At 45.9% G+C, this 15966-nt stretch overlaps 1 long non-coding RNA gene across 1 annotated transcript; it reads right to left on the bottom strand.

Moving 5' to 3' along the window:
• Window positions 1-7754: 7754 nt before the first annotated feature.
• Window positions 7755-15933, bottom strand: LOC135239806 (uncharacterized). Its single transcript, XR_010325507.1, has 3 exons — window positions 15798-15933; window positions 8003-8186; window positions 7755-7800 (listed from the first exon to the last, which is right to left on the bottom strand). It is a non-coding gene; the product is annotated as an uncharacterized LOC135239806 (long non-coding RNA).
• Between the last annotated feature and the right edge of the window lie 33 nt (window positions 15934-15966).

The following is a 15966-nucleotide window of genomic DNA, read 5'->3' as shown; positions in this document are numbered from 1 at the left end:
CATAGGACTTTGTATACTGCTCAGTAGGGGGGATGGGGGCCTGTTTAGTCGCCCATAAACGTACAGTCTGAATTTCAGAAAGTACATTTTGTCATTATTTACACACTTTACAAGTGAAGCATGGAAAAGAAGCACATTATTTGCAGGCATTGTTAAATGCCACTGAGCACTGATATGACTGCACAAAAAAATGCTATTATTCAGTCTGTATTTTTTAATTTTTTTTTTTTAACTAAAACTGATACATAAGAAACTGTGAGTTTGAGTTTCTGTAGCCAGGACCACAGTCCCTCACACAGGGGTCACATGATCAGTACAGTACTTCATCCTGCTACTGATGCTAATGCTAAGTAAACGACAGGTAAACAGGACAGCAGCGACTTGTCAGAAATCACTCGCATCGCATCGCTTCCACGAAGCAATAGCCGAGAGTACAGTTTAAAATATAATAGGACCCTTGTTCCTGGAGGAGTGCAGTAATAGGCTGGCAGTTACATGGCTTTATGGGCGTATGAATTATGTATATTGATATGATTTTGTGGGTGTGGGAGCGGGTCCTTGATTGAAATCCCGCGCGCGTCGCTCGCGCTCCGCTCCGCGTCTCTTTCGCGCTCGGGGAAAAATCCGAGGTTTGAACCCCCCTGCTAATTAGTGCAGGCCGGAGGCTCGGGGAAGAAATGAGAAAATTACACGTTCCCGCCAAAATCAGCCGCCGTTTTTCTCTCCCACCGTCTACTTACCCGCCGCTCTTCTTCCTGAGAGAGAGAGAGAGAGAGAGAGCCGCACCGCGCGAGCCTCGGAGAGAGGCCGCCATTTTCTGGGGCTCCAAGACACGGGGAAGCCAAACTCTCTCAAACGAACGAACAGAACGAGACAGGAAACCGCTGACCGGAAGACCCTCTGTTATTTTGGCTTGCAGGGAGCTGGAGGGGGGAGCTTTTCAACACGTCACACTTTTACCCCTCAATGCCCCTCAAACTAGCAGACTGAAAGAGGTGAGCCTTCTTACCGCGGTTACTTCATGTGCTGCTGTTGGTTTGTTGGTCGGCCCTACGGGGTCAACTACCAGTACCTTAGCCAGGGCCACCGTAGGGGGGATACATTGGTAGAATTGTCCATGAACTTGTGGTAAATATTATTATCTCAGGCCTAAGTATAATGTAAAAATATAATTTAGTCTCCAGGCCCAGAAATTTTCCCCGAGTAGCACCAGCCTCAGACAGGGGCCCTTCACACCTAATGGACACTGGTAAATCTCTGGCTCCTTGTTCAACAATACAAATGACTTTAAAATGTGAAAATTCAGCGTGGTGTTGAGAAAGGCCGTACAGGACATAGACGTATTGCTCTCTTGCAAAAGTTCTCTTTTTTGAGTTCTGGGAGTGTAAAAGTTTTAGGTGCCATTCTCAGCCGGCAGGAAAGGCTTTAGGTACCAAACCTTCCCATCTCACCAGCTAGGCTCTGTCAGCATGCTTGTAAGCCCGAAGGTGGCTTAATTCATCTCATTCTCCTCTATGTTTCCCCTCTCTCTCTCTTTCTCTCCCTCCCTTCCTCTTTCTCTCACTCGCTCTTAATCTCCTCTCTTGTCTCCTGTTTCTCATTTCCCCTCTCCCTCTCTCAGATTGAACACTGTCTGTAATCTCAGGGTTTGAAAATATAATAAAATCTCTGCTAAATGTTTGCCTGCCCACCATTCCCGCTATACAGAACTTGCCACGTGAACGGAAGTTAGAACGATACGTATACAGCGTGACGCAACCCAACCGGACGAAGCGGTCGATGCGGAGAGGTCACTGCGAGGGTCTCCTCCTTCCGCAGGGATAAGCAGCGTTTTCTCCTCCGCTCCGCCCTGCGTCTTTTCCCCTTTTCACTAGGTTGACAGCAAGGTGGAAACGCAAGGAAAACGCTAAGCGAAAACGTACCATAGCGAAAAGAGAGCTAAAGAGAGCGCAGAAGGAGGGTGGGGGGGGTGGGAGGCGGGGGGGGGGGGGGTGGGGCACTCTGCGTGAGCGCAGATGCGGTCTCACCCGGCTGAAAGCCAGGGTAACGGTAAAACAGTGAGTCACCCTCTTCAAAGCCCAGCTCGACTGGGGGGGGGGAGGGACCAGCCCTCCGTGATTTAATGAAAGGAGATGGGGGGGGGGGGGGGGGGGGGGCAGCATATGACATGCGAGTTCAACCTTCCTTTCTGTTGCACAAAGGAGGGACGAGTACGAACAGAGATGAAGGGACAGGTCTGTGATGGTCAGTAGGGAAGTGGTGGCGGTGAAGAGGGGGGAGTGGGGGGGGGGCAGGAAAAGGGACAGGTGAAATGCAGGTGAGAGCATGCATTACTGAGGCCAGGCCGCTCTCTCTGTGTGTGCTCACACAACTTTAATGGCTGTTTTGGGGACTGCGATTTAATCTGCCCACCATCTCAATTCCACCCTCCTCAACCTCAACCCCCCACCCCCCCCACCACCACCACCACCCCATCCATCCATCCTCACCCCTCCCGCCTCCAATCCACATACTTGTTGGTTGCCAGGACAACAGCGCTCTAAGAAGCAGTGGTTCCTTCGCTGACCTGTTTGTCTCCTCTGTGTGCTCTGCACACACTCCATACCCACCGCATACCTGCTCACTTCTTTTTTCCGCTCAAGTGGGCTGTGTTTTTTTCTCATAATGTAATGGATGAAGGTGTGCAAATGTGCAGTGTGTGTACACTCAGCAGCACAGCCTGCTGGGAAAAGTGTCTGTCTTCCAACAGGGCTAACATTGCACAACTGCTGCCCCTGTCTGTGAGAGGGAGCTGCCACACACACACACACACACACACACACAAATAACATATACAAACACGTACATATACACACACTTACAGATACATATACACACACACACACATGCATACACACACACACACACACATACACCCACACACACACACAAATAACACACACACACATACACATACACACACACAAATAACATACACACACACACACTTACACATACATACGCACACACACATACACCCACACACACATACACACACACACACACCTACACACACACTCACATGTACCCACACATACAATCATGCACAAATTCACCAAGCACACACACACTCCCACACGCACAAACGCACACACACACACATACACAAGTAAATGCACACACTTGCAAACACTCACTCACACACACACAAAGCAAGTCTACAAATCTCCCCAGACGGCAGCGACGCACAGAACGGCTAAAACATTCAACGCGCTCCTTTTTTTTCCCCCCTTGTCTCTCCGCAGAAAGTCCCGATAATCTTGGACAAACATCATTAACTATTTGCTCGTATCGCCCGCATAAAGCATGTCAAGCCTCCCATTATTCTCTTATCAGTTGTTTAAGCGACTGATTGTGCCGCAATGGTGCCGCGTCACCGTGCCAGGGGCTTTGAAGTGGAACCCCCCCCCCCCCCCACAGGTGAGGCTGCACCTAGTAGCCTACGAACGCATCGCTCGTAATATGAGGAATATGAAGTCGCTTTAACTCTGTGAGGATAAAGCACTTATTATTAATGCGCTTTCTGGTTGTATCTTGGTTTCCATCCGAGTGCTGCTCTGTTGTTAGCAGGATGCTAGCAGAAGATGGGAAATGCACGCTTCCTTCCACAGTGGAAGTGCAGACCGCGGCTACAGGTGACAGACGTGCAGGAATGCGTTAACACGGGGGACACGTATGGCTTGCGTGAGCCAGAGTCAACACGCTGCGTCCAAAACCGACCTTTAGAGGGATTTACAAGGACTGATTTAAGAGTGTTAGGCCTCCCCCCATCCTCAGTCAACAAGGTTAATGCATACGCACACATGCGCGCGCGCACGCACACACACAAGCACACACACGCATGCACACACACACACACGCGCACGCACACACCCGCACACACACACGCATGCACACACACACACAAGCACACGCACACACATACACCTCTTATTTATTTATTGCAGATTAGTTATTGTCATTGTACGTATTTTACATTGACCAATGGCATTGCACCGTTTATGCTGTATAGGCGATTGCAGATTGTATTATTCTTATTTTGTACTGTGCTGTCTCTGTGTTGTGCACTTTGTCCCCACACACTGTATGTGTCCTCTTGTACTGCCCATTTAAGCGCAACTGTGAGAGGCACGCGTGTAAGAATTCATGCGTGCTTGTTGCAAATGGCAAATAAACACTGTTGACTTGACTTGACACACACACACATACACCCTCTCTCTCTCACACACACACACACGTACAAAAAACATAAACACACACACATACAGTACCCGCAGAGGGACGCACGCACGCGAACAAAACCGAAACCAGACACTCGCACAAACACACGCTCTAAAGTACACATCGCTCGCTGGAACACGTCACTTCACCGACATTCACCCTCTTCACCGTTTCACCATTTCTGTCCGTGCTCGTACAGCCCACCGCCAAGGGACAAATAACTAAATTAATAAATGCAAAATTTGAACACGTAGCTGATTGCCATTATTTTATCAGTGTGTCTTTTTTTTTTTTTTTGCCAGTTCCCACAATGCATTTGTGCGTTATCATGCTGATGCACACTTCATGCAAGCACTTCTGTGGTGAATAGAGAGAAATTACAAAAGATTGCGGGATTGCCTGTGGTTTTATCCTCGTCTTCCACACGAGTACGCACATTACACACACACACACACACACACACACAGAGGTACATACATGCTCACACACACGTGCGCGCACAGGTATGCTCACGCACGGGCCTGCGCATCCATAAAAAAAACACGGCTCTCGGCCACCTCCGTTACTCGAGGGTTAAGAGGAGTGCGACGTGCCAGATCCACCTCTGCACACTCGCGGGAGTGAGAGGCGGACAGCAGGGCCCACAGCCACAGCAGCCCCTGTCACGGGGAGTAAATACAGCCTAATAGCCGCTGATTAATTCTTCATTGCTCTAACAGGGGCAGTAAAGAGAGATGTAATGACCCGCGTCTTTTTTCTTTTTTCTTTTCTCCCCTCTCCCTATTTTTGATTATAAATTAAAAAGAATTGTAAATGGCATAATGTTGGCTGGCAGTTTCCTGATTGCCGTATTTGATTAGAAAATGTCAGTCGGCATGTTTCTTTCCCCTTTTCTTTCTTTTTTTCTTTCTTCCTTCCCTCTCTCTCTCTCTCCCTCTCCCTCTCTCTCTCTCTCTCTCTCTCTCTCTCTTTCTTTCCCCTCTCCCACATGGCACGCTCGCTGGCGGAGCCTTGATGAACACAATGGCTTCGCTCCAAGGTGGCCCGCGGTGCGAGAGAGAGACCCGGGGCTAATCAAACGCATTCTTTCCGCCGCTTGTCCCCGCCGCCGCCGCCGCCGCCTTTTCGGTCCCGCTCGGCTCCTTTTCCCCAGGTACGAGCGACGTCAACAAGTGAAATCACAAGCAATTAAACGGCATTCAGGGGGAAACAGGTAAACCGGAGAGAAAAAAAGGCACCGCCAAAAAAACGGCGAGCCATTATCCCTTCGGCGCGCGGCTTGTGTCTTTTCAAAACAGGCTGCGGAAAACGCGCAAAAAGAAAGAAAGAAAGAAAGAAAGAAATTTTTAAAAAGGCCGTTCGGCTTTCTACAAAGGCCAAGTTCTGAGAAGGTGCCAGTCAAGAGAACGTGGGCGCTGCTTAGCGGCTACGCAGAAACTAAGAGAGCAACATCTCCGGATACGGCCGCCGTCTTTTTTTTTACAGGTTCCGTCAAAGTTATGAGAACATGGCAGCAGAGCTTGCTAATCTCAGGGCAAACACTCAAAGAACTAGAAGAAAGAATTTGCATATCTGACTCACTCCTGCTACATGGCGAAGAGAAGGAGAGCGATCTACGGTGGCCCCAAGGTTTCCTGCGGCAGAGCTGCACCGAGAGGGCCGCTCTGCTGTGGAACCCAAGCCGAGGGGGAGGTCCTTGGCTGCACAAAGGTCTCGTAGGGAATGTAAAGCATTTCAGCCTTAGCCAGGACCGACCTTTAGGCGAAGGTCTGCCATTCAAGGCGAGATGTCCTTCAGGGGGGGTGAGCTGAAAGGAGTGAGACCGGAGCAGGAGGAAGAGAGGAGGAAACGCAGAGCGTCGTCAGAATGAGAGAACGGTATGAGAAACCTCGGGAGGAGATGACAGACCCCCCAAAGGGGGGGGGGGGGATTTCATGTGAATGGAAAAGAAGAAGGGTCTCAGCGTGGAGCCTTGGAAGGCCCTTCTGGGACAGGCCATTGGTCCGAGCCAAGCCACCACAGAGAAGCTCAAAAGTCCATTCAGAGCTGCAGGACAATGATCCACTTAAGAGCTGCGCCTGAGATCCCAGTGTGGTGAGGGTAGGAGCAGGAGCAGCATGTTTGTCTATTGCCTGGGTTTTCAACAGGGGGGTCTGTGGACCCCTGGGGGGTCCTTGAAGGTACTGTAAGGGGGTCCTTGGCCAGACTTGATATGCAATGACTATATATATATATATATATATATAGATTTGGGAAAATAATTCAGTATCAGTCCTTTTTTAATATATAACCTTATCAACTTACAGTGGAGGCCCCCCTCCCAATGCCATTGAGCAAGACTGAGGAGTCCGTGGACCACAAAAGGTTGAAAAACCCCTCTCGACTGCATGAGAACCTGCAGACAGGTCCACTAGGATCAGTGTGGAGACGAGAGGGAAGATGCTCAAGCTAACCGAAGTTCTTCAGAAATGGAGAGGAGTGCAGCGGTCTCAGTGGAGTCACCGAGGAGTGTTGCAGCCCTGAAGACTGGAGGAGGTCAAGAAGGTGGACGTGTGAGGGGAAGTAGGACCGTCAGAAGATACACACGCCAGGATTTCAGAGAGAAGAGGGAGCAGAGACGTTGACAGGCTGTGGGCGCACGGCCTAGAGAATATGACGAATTGATCATGGGGGAGATGAGTGGGATTATTCTCAGTGATGTGGACTGGAGAAGGAGATGAGGGAACAGGGTCTAGGTGGTTGATCAATCAATGTGGTTTCGACAGTTGAGAGGTGTCTCAACGGCTGTGAACATTGAACATCCAGACCTGTTTTTTACTGGAATAGCGTCTGCCATCATGTGAAAATAGTTCACACTAGTAACACGAGTAATTGGCCATTTCATCCACATGTTGAAGCACGACATATTTCAGACACAAAGAATTTAAGCTTCATCACACTACGAGGCTGTAGCTGTAAACACGCTGTTGTCTCTCGTAAGCATATAAACCAACTCTCTACTGCACATTAGCATTTCCTGTGTTCTATTACCAATGATGGTGTTTTTACAGTTATCCCGCAAACGAGGTCCTAGCATCACACACTCGTCCCACTGCCCTGCTCCACAGTGGTGACTGGGGAAAGCTCTGCTCCTTCGAACACGCCGCGGTTAGCACTGCTGTTACTCAGCATGACTCCGGTTGGCACAAATGAGGATTTGGCTTAGGATTATAGAGTCAGGAGAGAAGGGCTACAGTGCGAGAGAGTCAGGGAGCAGAGGAAACCGGGCACACCTGTAGCCAGTTAGAGGTTTTTTACAAAAGGGTGTAGGTAGCAATACAGGGAGAGAGCTCCTGGGGTGAGCAGCGAGTTCCTCGGTGACAGTATATGTGTTTGGGCTAATTGGCTATTACCGGGAGAATTTTGGGGGGGGGGGGAGAACTGTTGCACAATGTTCTTTTCGACTCGGGGATGGGGGGAATGGTGTGGGTGCGTGTGAGTGTGCGACGGAGCTTACCTGGTCTCCGACCGGCGGACAGCGACAAGGCGTGGACGGCAAGCCTAGGGGAACAAAAGAGAAGAAGCGCGGTCGGCAGAACGGAGTGAAACCAGGGTCACGGTGTGCTCTTGACGTTGATGCAGTGTGTGAGAGTGATAATGCACAATTCATAATTGGTGTTCTTGTGGGAGTGCTGGTGTGTGTGTGAGTGTGTGTGTGTGTGTGTGTGTGTGTGTGTGTGCGAATTTCATACGGACCATTTACCTGGTCAGCCTCAGTATGAGACAGGGGCCAGTGAAGTACGGAGTGGGAGAAGGACCGGAGAAGGGCACTTTGTGTTCAGCTGTGTGTTTATGGACGTATAGTTTCAATTAATTTTATTAAAGACTTCCCGTTTTTTTTCTACCTAACTTCCTGGTCCATCTTCTGCCGATGATTTGGTGTGTACCTACAAAGGAAACAAAGCATAAATAGGTTAATTCAAGGCAAAGGGGAATTCGCCCCCGACACTAGCACTAACAAGGATTAGCGTCATCAAAGCTAGCATTAACAAGGTTTAGCTTCATCAACACTGCCACTGGCAAGGTCTAGCTTCATCAACACTGCCACTGGCAAGGTCTAGCTTCATCAACACTGCCACTGGCAAGGTCTAGCTTCATCAACACTGGCATTAACAAGGTCTAGCTTAATTAACGTTGGCACTAACAAGGTTTAGCATCAGCAAAGCTAGCACCAGCAAGTTCTAGCATCCTGAACTCTAGCATTAACAAGGTCTAACATCATCAACACTAGCACCAGCAAGGTCTAGTTTCATCAACACTAGTACAAACAAGGTCTACTTTCATCAACATTCGAACTAGCAAGTTCTAGCTTCATCAACTCTTGCGCTAACAAGGCTTTTTTTTTTTCCAGGTTAGCGCTGTGTTGCGTGGCATGTAGCTATTGCAGTTTAGTCTGCAGAAAAGGCCAGCAGCGAACACACACCGCCTCGTGCCACCAGCGTAGGCATTGGCTTCACATGTCTGGGTTGAAAAAAATCTCTAATGCCTCCCCGAGCCGAAGCTAAAACCTCAATCTGAGCAGACGGGGAAAGGACACCTTCCCCCCCCCCCCCCCCTTTTTTTTCACAAAACTCAAGCCTCTGCTTCCCACCTCCAGAGAAAACCTGCTTGGCGCGATAATGGGCTGAACTTAATGCCTGTCACAGGGTCAGATCAAGTGCACAAAAAAACCCTGAATGGAATCTTTTCAAAGACCAAGGACGGTATTTCCATTTGCCCGCGGTGGAAAAAAAAAAAAAAGACATTTAAAAAAGGAGAAAGAGAGTGAGAGTGAGAGAGAGAAAGAGGGAGAGAAAAAGGAGTAAGAGAAAAGGGAGAAGTGAAGAGAGAAAAAAAAGAGGAAATGAGAAAGAGAGAGAGAGAGAGAGAAAAAAAAAAAAAACTGACCTCCAAAAGTGCTTAATTTACAGGATGTAATTGTAAAAGGACTTTACAGGCCCAGGACTGAGGGGGAAAGCCACTTGATTTCCATTCAGTGGGATGGCAAAGGTCTGTCACTACATTTTTTTGTGTCAGAGTTGCTACCTTTATCACCCTTGCAACCCTAAGGGAGGGTAGTGGATGTCATTTCAGACAAGGGAAAGGTCTTTCTTTGTGTCAAAGCGAAACAAAATGGTTGAAGGAAATTAGGGAAATAAAAATGACTGTTGAGGGTCTAGTGAGTTTTTAAAGTACTTTTTACTTGTTCTTCTCTCTTGCTCCCAGGAGCAAGGCTGGGGAGGAAGGAGGAGGAAGAGGAGGAAGGCAGATGAGAAGACCTGGAAAGGAAGGCCGACTTGTAGCAGTATGGGAAGCAAACTCTTTCACCATCCTCCATCACTCAGCTCCTGTCTTTTAACTCTTCTTACCCTCAACCTCTGCCTTGCTAATCAGTAACCAAAGGCAACGGGGGCAGACGTTGTGGAAACCTCAACCTTTTGCCCAGCTTCCAACACCACAGAAGGCACACGCAAAACAGCTCAGGCCAGGGGAGGGGGCGACTAGACCATGCATGTTCATAGCTGTCATGTCTCTGTTAAAAAAGCAGAGCGAGAACATCTATCGCTTGTGCTCGTAAGGCCTGCAAATAAACCAATAAGACCTGCTCCAGCAAGGAGGGCCAACTGCAAGGGCTTGTTCTAGCAGCCGCAGTTCGGTCACTTGAAAAGGTACTTTTGATCAGTTACCGCCATTTCGGAAAACAAAAATGAACTCTGATATACTGTGCATATCCATTCAATTCTGTTCATCACTAATAAATGGTGTTTTTAAAAATATTTCTCACACTAATTAAACCAAATGATATCAAATTTTTTTTAATGCATATTAAAAGCTTGGATGTTTCTGCTCTTTGGTTTTTACAAATGTCCATCAAAAGTATTCTTCCTCTGCAGAAAGAAAGAAAGAAAGAAAGAAAAAAAAACAGTACAACTAGGTAGCGTTTCTGCACAAGATCCCCCTAACATGAACCATAAACAAATCAGTGCATGGAGCAAGGTCTTTAATCAAGGCAATCAGCGCTGTTTTCAAACGTGCCCAGGCCTGGATCCTACGAGCCGGTCTCATCTTTGTCTATAGTTTAATTGCTTGTTTTTGCATTTTGATGGAGGAGGGCGATGATGTCTTATCACCTATCCCCGGAGATAAAGGACTTTCCAATTACTTTGTTTAGATGCTAATGATTGCATTTCATTAGTGTCCGCACTTAGCCCCGCTCACCCGGTAAATGAATGAATATGGCGTAATTTCAATTATTGGAATTATGAAAATTGCTTTAAAAAGACGACACCAGTATCATCGGCTTTCTGCTGTGACATAATGTCATTTTAATTTCCATAATGGTTTTAATTGTTAGCGGTCCCGCAGTGCGCTAATCATTTAATTGTTTTGTCTTTTCTCTCACCCCCCACCCCCCCCCCCCCCCCCCCCCTTTTCATCTTTCCTGAAGGATACAGAATCTCAATCAAGACTTATATGAAGGCCTGATAGAGGCCCACGAAGCGGAGAGAAATGTGTAAATTCTAAAAGAAACGTGATGAAAGACGGAGGGAGCTCTGGTTATCTAAAGGACCCTTCTGTGTTAGCGCCACCTGCTAACGCGCTTCTCACGGCAGGCCCACGCGCAGACACCCAGCTAGCACCGATTACCAATGATGCGATAACGCATGGAACTACTCCTAAACTTAGAATGTGACACAAATATAGGGGCTCTGTATGTAGGCCTAGCATGGATGCTTACTGTTGCACATTGAGCAAAGAGTAGGAAGCTAAAAATTTGAGGGAATGGAAAACAACATTTCATTTTCTGGGTTTAAGGAAAATGAATGACAAAGTCGACTTCATGTTAAGGTTAAGGTTAAGTGACTTGGCTGCAGATAATAACGTAAAGATGAGGTCTATCTAGTTCTAGGTCTACTAGACGCTTCTTCTTCTTGTGCCCTTGTAATGAAGTCCCATGGCACTTCCTCGCTGTTCTCTGACACCGCTTGATTCATGGTCTTTTGTGATAAATCTGTCAATCATGCACATGTCTTCCTTTGAACTTGCTACCTATAGCCAGAATCAGCCATCTAAACTTTACAGATATGTCACAGCACTGGTGATGTTTACATATTCTTACACGTGCTAAATATTCAGCATTTACTATCAATGGTTCTGTTTATTGCAGACTTTATAAGACAATGTGGTAACTTAACGATTTATAAAATTTCCCCCATTATAATCCCTTATTTTCTATTTGCAATAGATTTTGCACATTTTTTTAAAATGGCGCACAAGGTGCAGAATGCGGGCATTGGCAACTGCCCGCACCCACAGAGCTCGCTCGCACTTCCGGAAATCATACGGAAGGGCTATCAATTGGGATGGCAGGTATGCCATCCCGCCAAGTTACGCCTTGGCGGGGGCATGCCCCATACCTATACAGCACCGAGAGTTTGGCACTTTTCAGGGTTCCCCACAGAAATAACCACAACAGCCACAGACACTCAGCCCTTAAAAACATTAAATTCTGTACATTCTGACCCCATTTCAACAGACAGAATTCATAAACAACTTCACATGTCCACACAATAAAGCCCCAAACTAAGGGGATTTTGCGTTTTCTCCTTCTTCTTCTTCTTCTTCTCATTCTTATTTTTCCTGCCGCCTATCCCACTAACAATATGTCTCCCCATTGGACATTTCACTGACACCAGCCAAATCTGCACCTACACGACCCAATCAAAAACGTGCATACACACGCAAAATACCCATACATTTTTACTCTGAAACATTTCCCGTTCAAACAGCTAGTCTGCCTGTAGCCTAGTGGGTAAGGTTACAGTCTTGGGAACATGGGGTCGTATGTTCAAGCCCAGCTTGGAACACGTTTCTTTAACTTGCTTCGACCCTCACTAATAATTGTCTACTACTTCTAATTATTGCTTTTGCACCATATCTACCCGCCGTTCACCGTTCAGTTATTAACCGGCTACAATATTGCTAAGATATATGCATTATGACTTACCGTCTGTACGTTCAGTTATTGACCGGCTACAATATTGCTAAGCCATATGGATTCAACGGAAGCTCTTCTGTGCTTACTGGCTTGTGTTCTTCTTTAAAACCACCGGCAGGTTCGCTAATGATATTTCACGCATTGCATAGCTATGGCATTATCTAACGAAGTCACAGACTGGTAAACCTCACTCACTCACGGCCACCCATATGCATTTCATGATGCAAATGTACTCCTTTTATTTAAAAGTTACACCAGTTCACCACTGTGCAATTTCTACTAACTATATTTCTTCACTTGGCTACCGTACAAAACCTTAATATCAGCAAACGCCACGTTTCTACATTCATGTTACCTCGCCCTGTTCCCTATCTAGCCACATACGCTACTAAAACAATTACTATTTATGTACATTCTGCAACTCCGCAGTTTGAACAGCTAGTCCGTCCGTGGCTTAGTGGGTACGGTTACAGGCTTGGGAACACTGGGTCGTATGTTCAAGCCCAGCTTGGAACACGTTTCTTTAACTTGCTTCGACCCTCACTAATAATTGTCTACTACTTCTTAATTATTGCTTTTGCACCACATCTACCCGCCGTTCACCATTCACTTATTAACCGGCTACAATATTGCTAAGATATATGCATTATGACTTACCGTCTGTACGTTCAGTTATTTACCGGCTACAATATTGCTAAGCCATATGGATTCAACGGAAGCTCTTCTGTGCTTACTGGCTTGAGTTCTTCTTTAAAACCACCGGCAGGTTCGCTAATGATATTTCACGCATTGCATAGCTATGGCATTAGCTAACGAAGTCACAGACTGGTAAACCTCACTCACTCACGGCCACCCATATGCATTTCATGACGCAAATGTATTCCTTTTATTTAAAAGTTACACCAGTTCACCATTGTGCCATTTCTACTAACTATATTTCTTCACTTGGCTACCGTACAAAACCTTAATATCAGCAAACGCCACGTTTCTACATTCATGTTACCTCGCCCTGTTCTCTATCTAGCCACATAGGCTACACACAATTACTACGTATGTACGTTCTGCAACTCCGCATTAAAACATTACATTTAAAATCATGATTCACTCATAAGTATAACTACTAGCACTGAACATGAGAAAAACACATTCGTGCAATAGATTACATTACATTACAGGCAAATAATGTGTGCAATGTTATTTAACCCTCCACTTCAACAACTAACGTTCAATACCGACTGTTACCATTTGATAAGGAATATAAGCTCGCTCATGGTCAGTCCATTTACTTCGCACTATACTCCGTGATCATGTCAACCTTCACCTACATGCCCATTCTGCTAAAAACATATTGTTTCAACTACGGAATTTCGTAATTTCATTTTAATTTCTCTCACACTGTTGTTATTCTCTCATATGCAAAGCCTGCTGGGACATATGCGTCTGCTCCTATTCTCCACTATCATGTTTTCCGGTTCTACTTTAGCAAAACAGCGAAGAGGATTCCTACTTGCAGATAAGCCTATCAAAATGCCTTATAAACCTTACAAACACTAAAAGTGCATCTCCACGAAATAACAGACAATGGAGCAGGACAGAAGGATAAACCTTAAAAACACTAAAAGTGTATCTCCACGAAATAACAGACAATGGAGCAGGACCGAAGGCTACACAAGTTGCGACCTAGGGAGTTATAATTCTACGGGCGTGTTGATTATTTTGTCAGTCAAGGCTCGTTGGATGGACGTCAAATCCGTGAGTACATACCATATTCCATCTGCGTTCCTGATGCGTTTACGCTTACGCCACTGCATCCTTTCTCACAGCCACTGTTTTCACATATATAGCAAACCGAAACTGCTGAACGGTACACGCTCATCAGACTGTACAGATTCACACAACGATAGCCATAATCCACAACTGTTTCTTGCAGGGTCGCATTTCTCACTCTCATAATAAAACGCTTTGCAAAAAGAACTGATATCTCATAAAAAACACGTTTTCAACGTAAAAAATGCCAAGTTACTAAAAAGTATTGATATCAAAATGACGCCAAGTTACGATACTACAAACAATATAGGCTATCTTGCCTCACCGAAATGACATAAGATGTATCTCAAAGCAATGCTACCCAATATTTCCTCAGTTCTTTCAAGTCACTTGGCCCTGTGTTTTCTTATCTTACCATTTCACAATGTCATGCAAACTTTCTGTCAGATCAAAGAGACAAATATTTCGAATTGCCTCATGGAACACATTGAACATTGCACATTGAAATTAATGTATAAATTCATTAATGTACAGAACTGCTGCTGAGCAACGACAGGAAGCACATTTCTCCAGAAAACATGTTTATACTTGCTTCTGAACTGAATTTGAGTACATGTGCAAGTTATTGTATATTTGCTACGTACAATAAATACTGCATGTAAAACACATATTGTACATACATACATAGAGAACTTCTTTATCCGCATGGGGACATTTCCCTGGCAGCATCTTACATTCACATTCACGAACACACTTGTACCAATAAACATACTATCATTCACGCAACAGAAAGCCTGGGCAGCGAAATACATAGGCCTACATACCAATACAAATTGGACAAACACACACCTATTCAATCAATCTTGACTGTGAGAGAGCCATCCACACATATGTTTGGCCTGTTCATGTAGTGCATGCTTATACACAGGGCCAAGTGACTTGAAAGAACTGAGGAAATATTGGGTAGCATTGCTTTGAGATACATCTTATGTCATTTCGGTGAGGCAAGATAGCCTATATTGTTTGTAGTATCGTAACTTGGCGTCATTTTGATATCAATACTTTTTAGTAACTTGGCATTTTTTTACGTTGAAAACGTGTTTTTTATGAGATCCTCTATACAGCAGAGAGAGAGAGAATTCGCACGTTTGTCCATGCCAGTCCAGGGCCATGGACGAACGGGCAAGAGACTGCATGGCTCTCGATAAGATGTTACCGGGCAAATCTGAATTTATTACGGTTTGAAAAAGTCGCGGTAGGCTACATGTACAAACTGAAGCATCGCGTTGAAAAAATACTTTGAAAAAAAGATTTTTGAGCTCAGCACTGTTATTTAGTTAAGCACTAATACACGAGAGGCTCTGCTGTATATATTGTCAAGGCTACGGGGGTGCTTGCAGGCAAAACCCTGTAGCCGCCCGCGACTGTATTCACGATACATCGCGGCGTCTCGTGCCTTATTGATTTATAAAACTATAGCCTATAGAAACATTTGATTGATGACGCAATATTAGTTATTTATTCTGTAATATGATTTTCTAGTAACAGTTTGTGCTGTTTGAGTCATACTGTTTACAAACAGGCTGTTTGATTTACTGTATTGGATTTGCAGTCAGAGTAAAAACCAATACAGCGAATCAAACAGCCTGTTGGTAAATTGAAATAACCCGTTTCGTAATGTTGCCGTTTCGCACTTAGCGCAAGTTCATGTTAACACGAGCATTTATTGCTTAGTATTAATGGTGCGTGTTACCGTGGGCCTAATTACGGGATCTGCTTGAGCTGTGTCAGACGCATTCACATGGAGAGCTCCCAGCGGGCGATGCTCTTCTTCCGCTCGCGCTTGGCAGGAGAACGGCGTCGCCGCGGCAGCAGCGGTAGGGCCAGTGCTGAGTGACAGGCCTCGAGTGTCTCTCTGGCGT

Source organism: Anguilla rostrata, chromosome 1, assembly GCF_018555375.3.
Source record: "Anguilla rostrata isolate EN2019 chromosome 1, ASM1855537v3, whole genome shotgun sequence".
Taxonomy (NCBI): Eukaryota; Metazoa; Chordata; class Actinopteri; order Anguilliformes; family Anguillidae; genus Anguilla; species Anguilla rostrata.
Note: the sequence above shows the minus strand (reverse complement) of the source record. Positions and strands in the feature narration are given on the sequence as shown.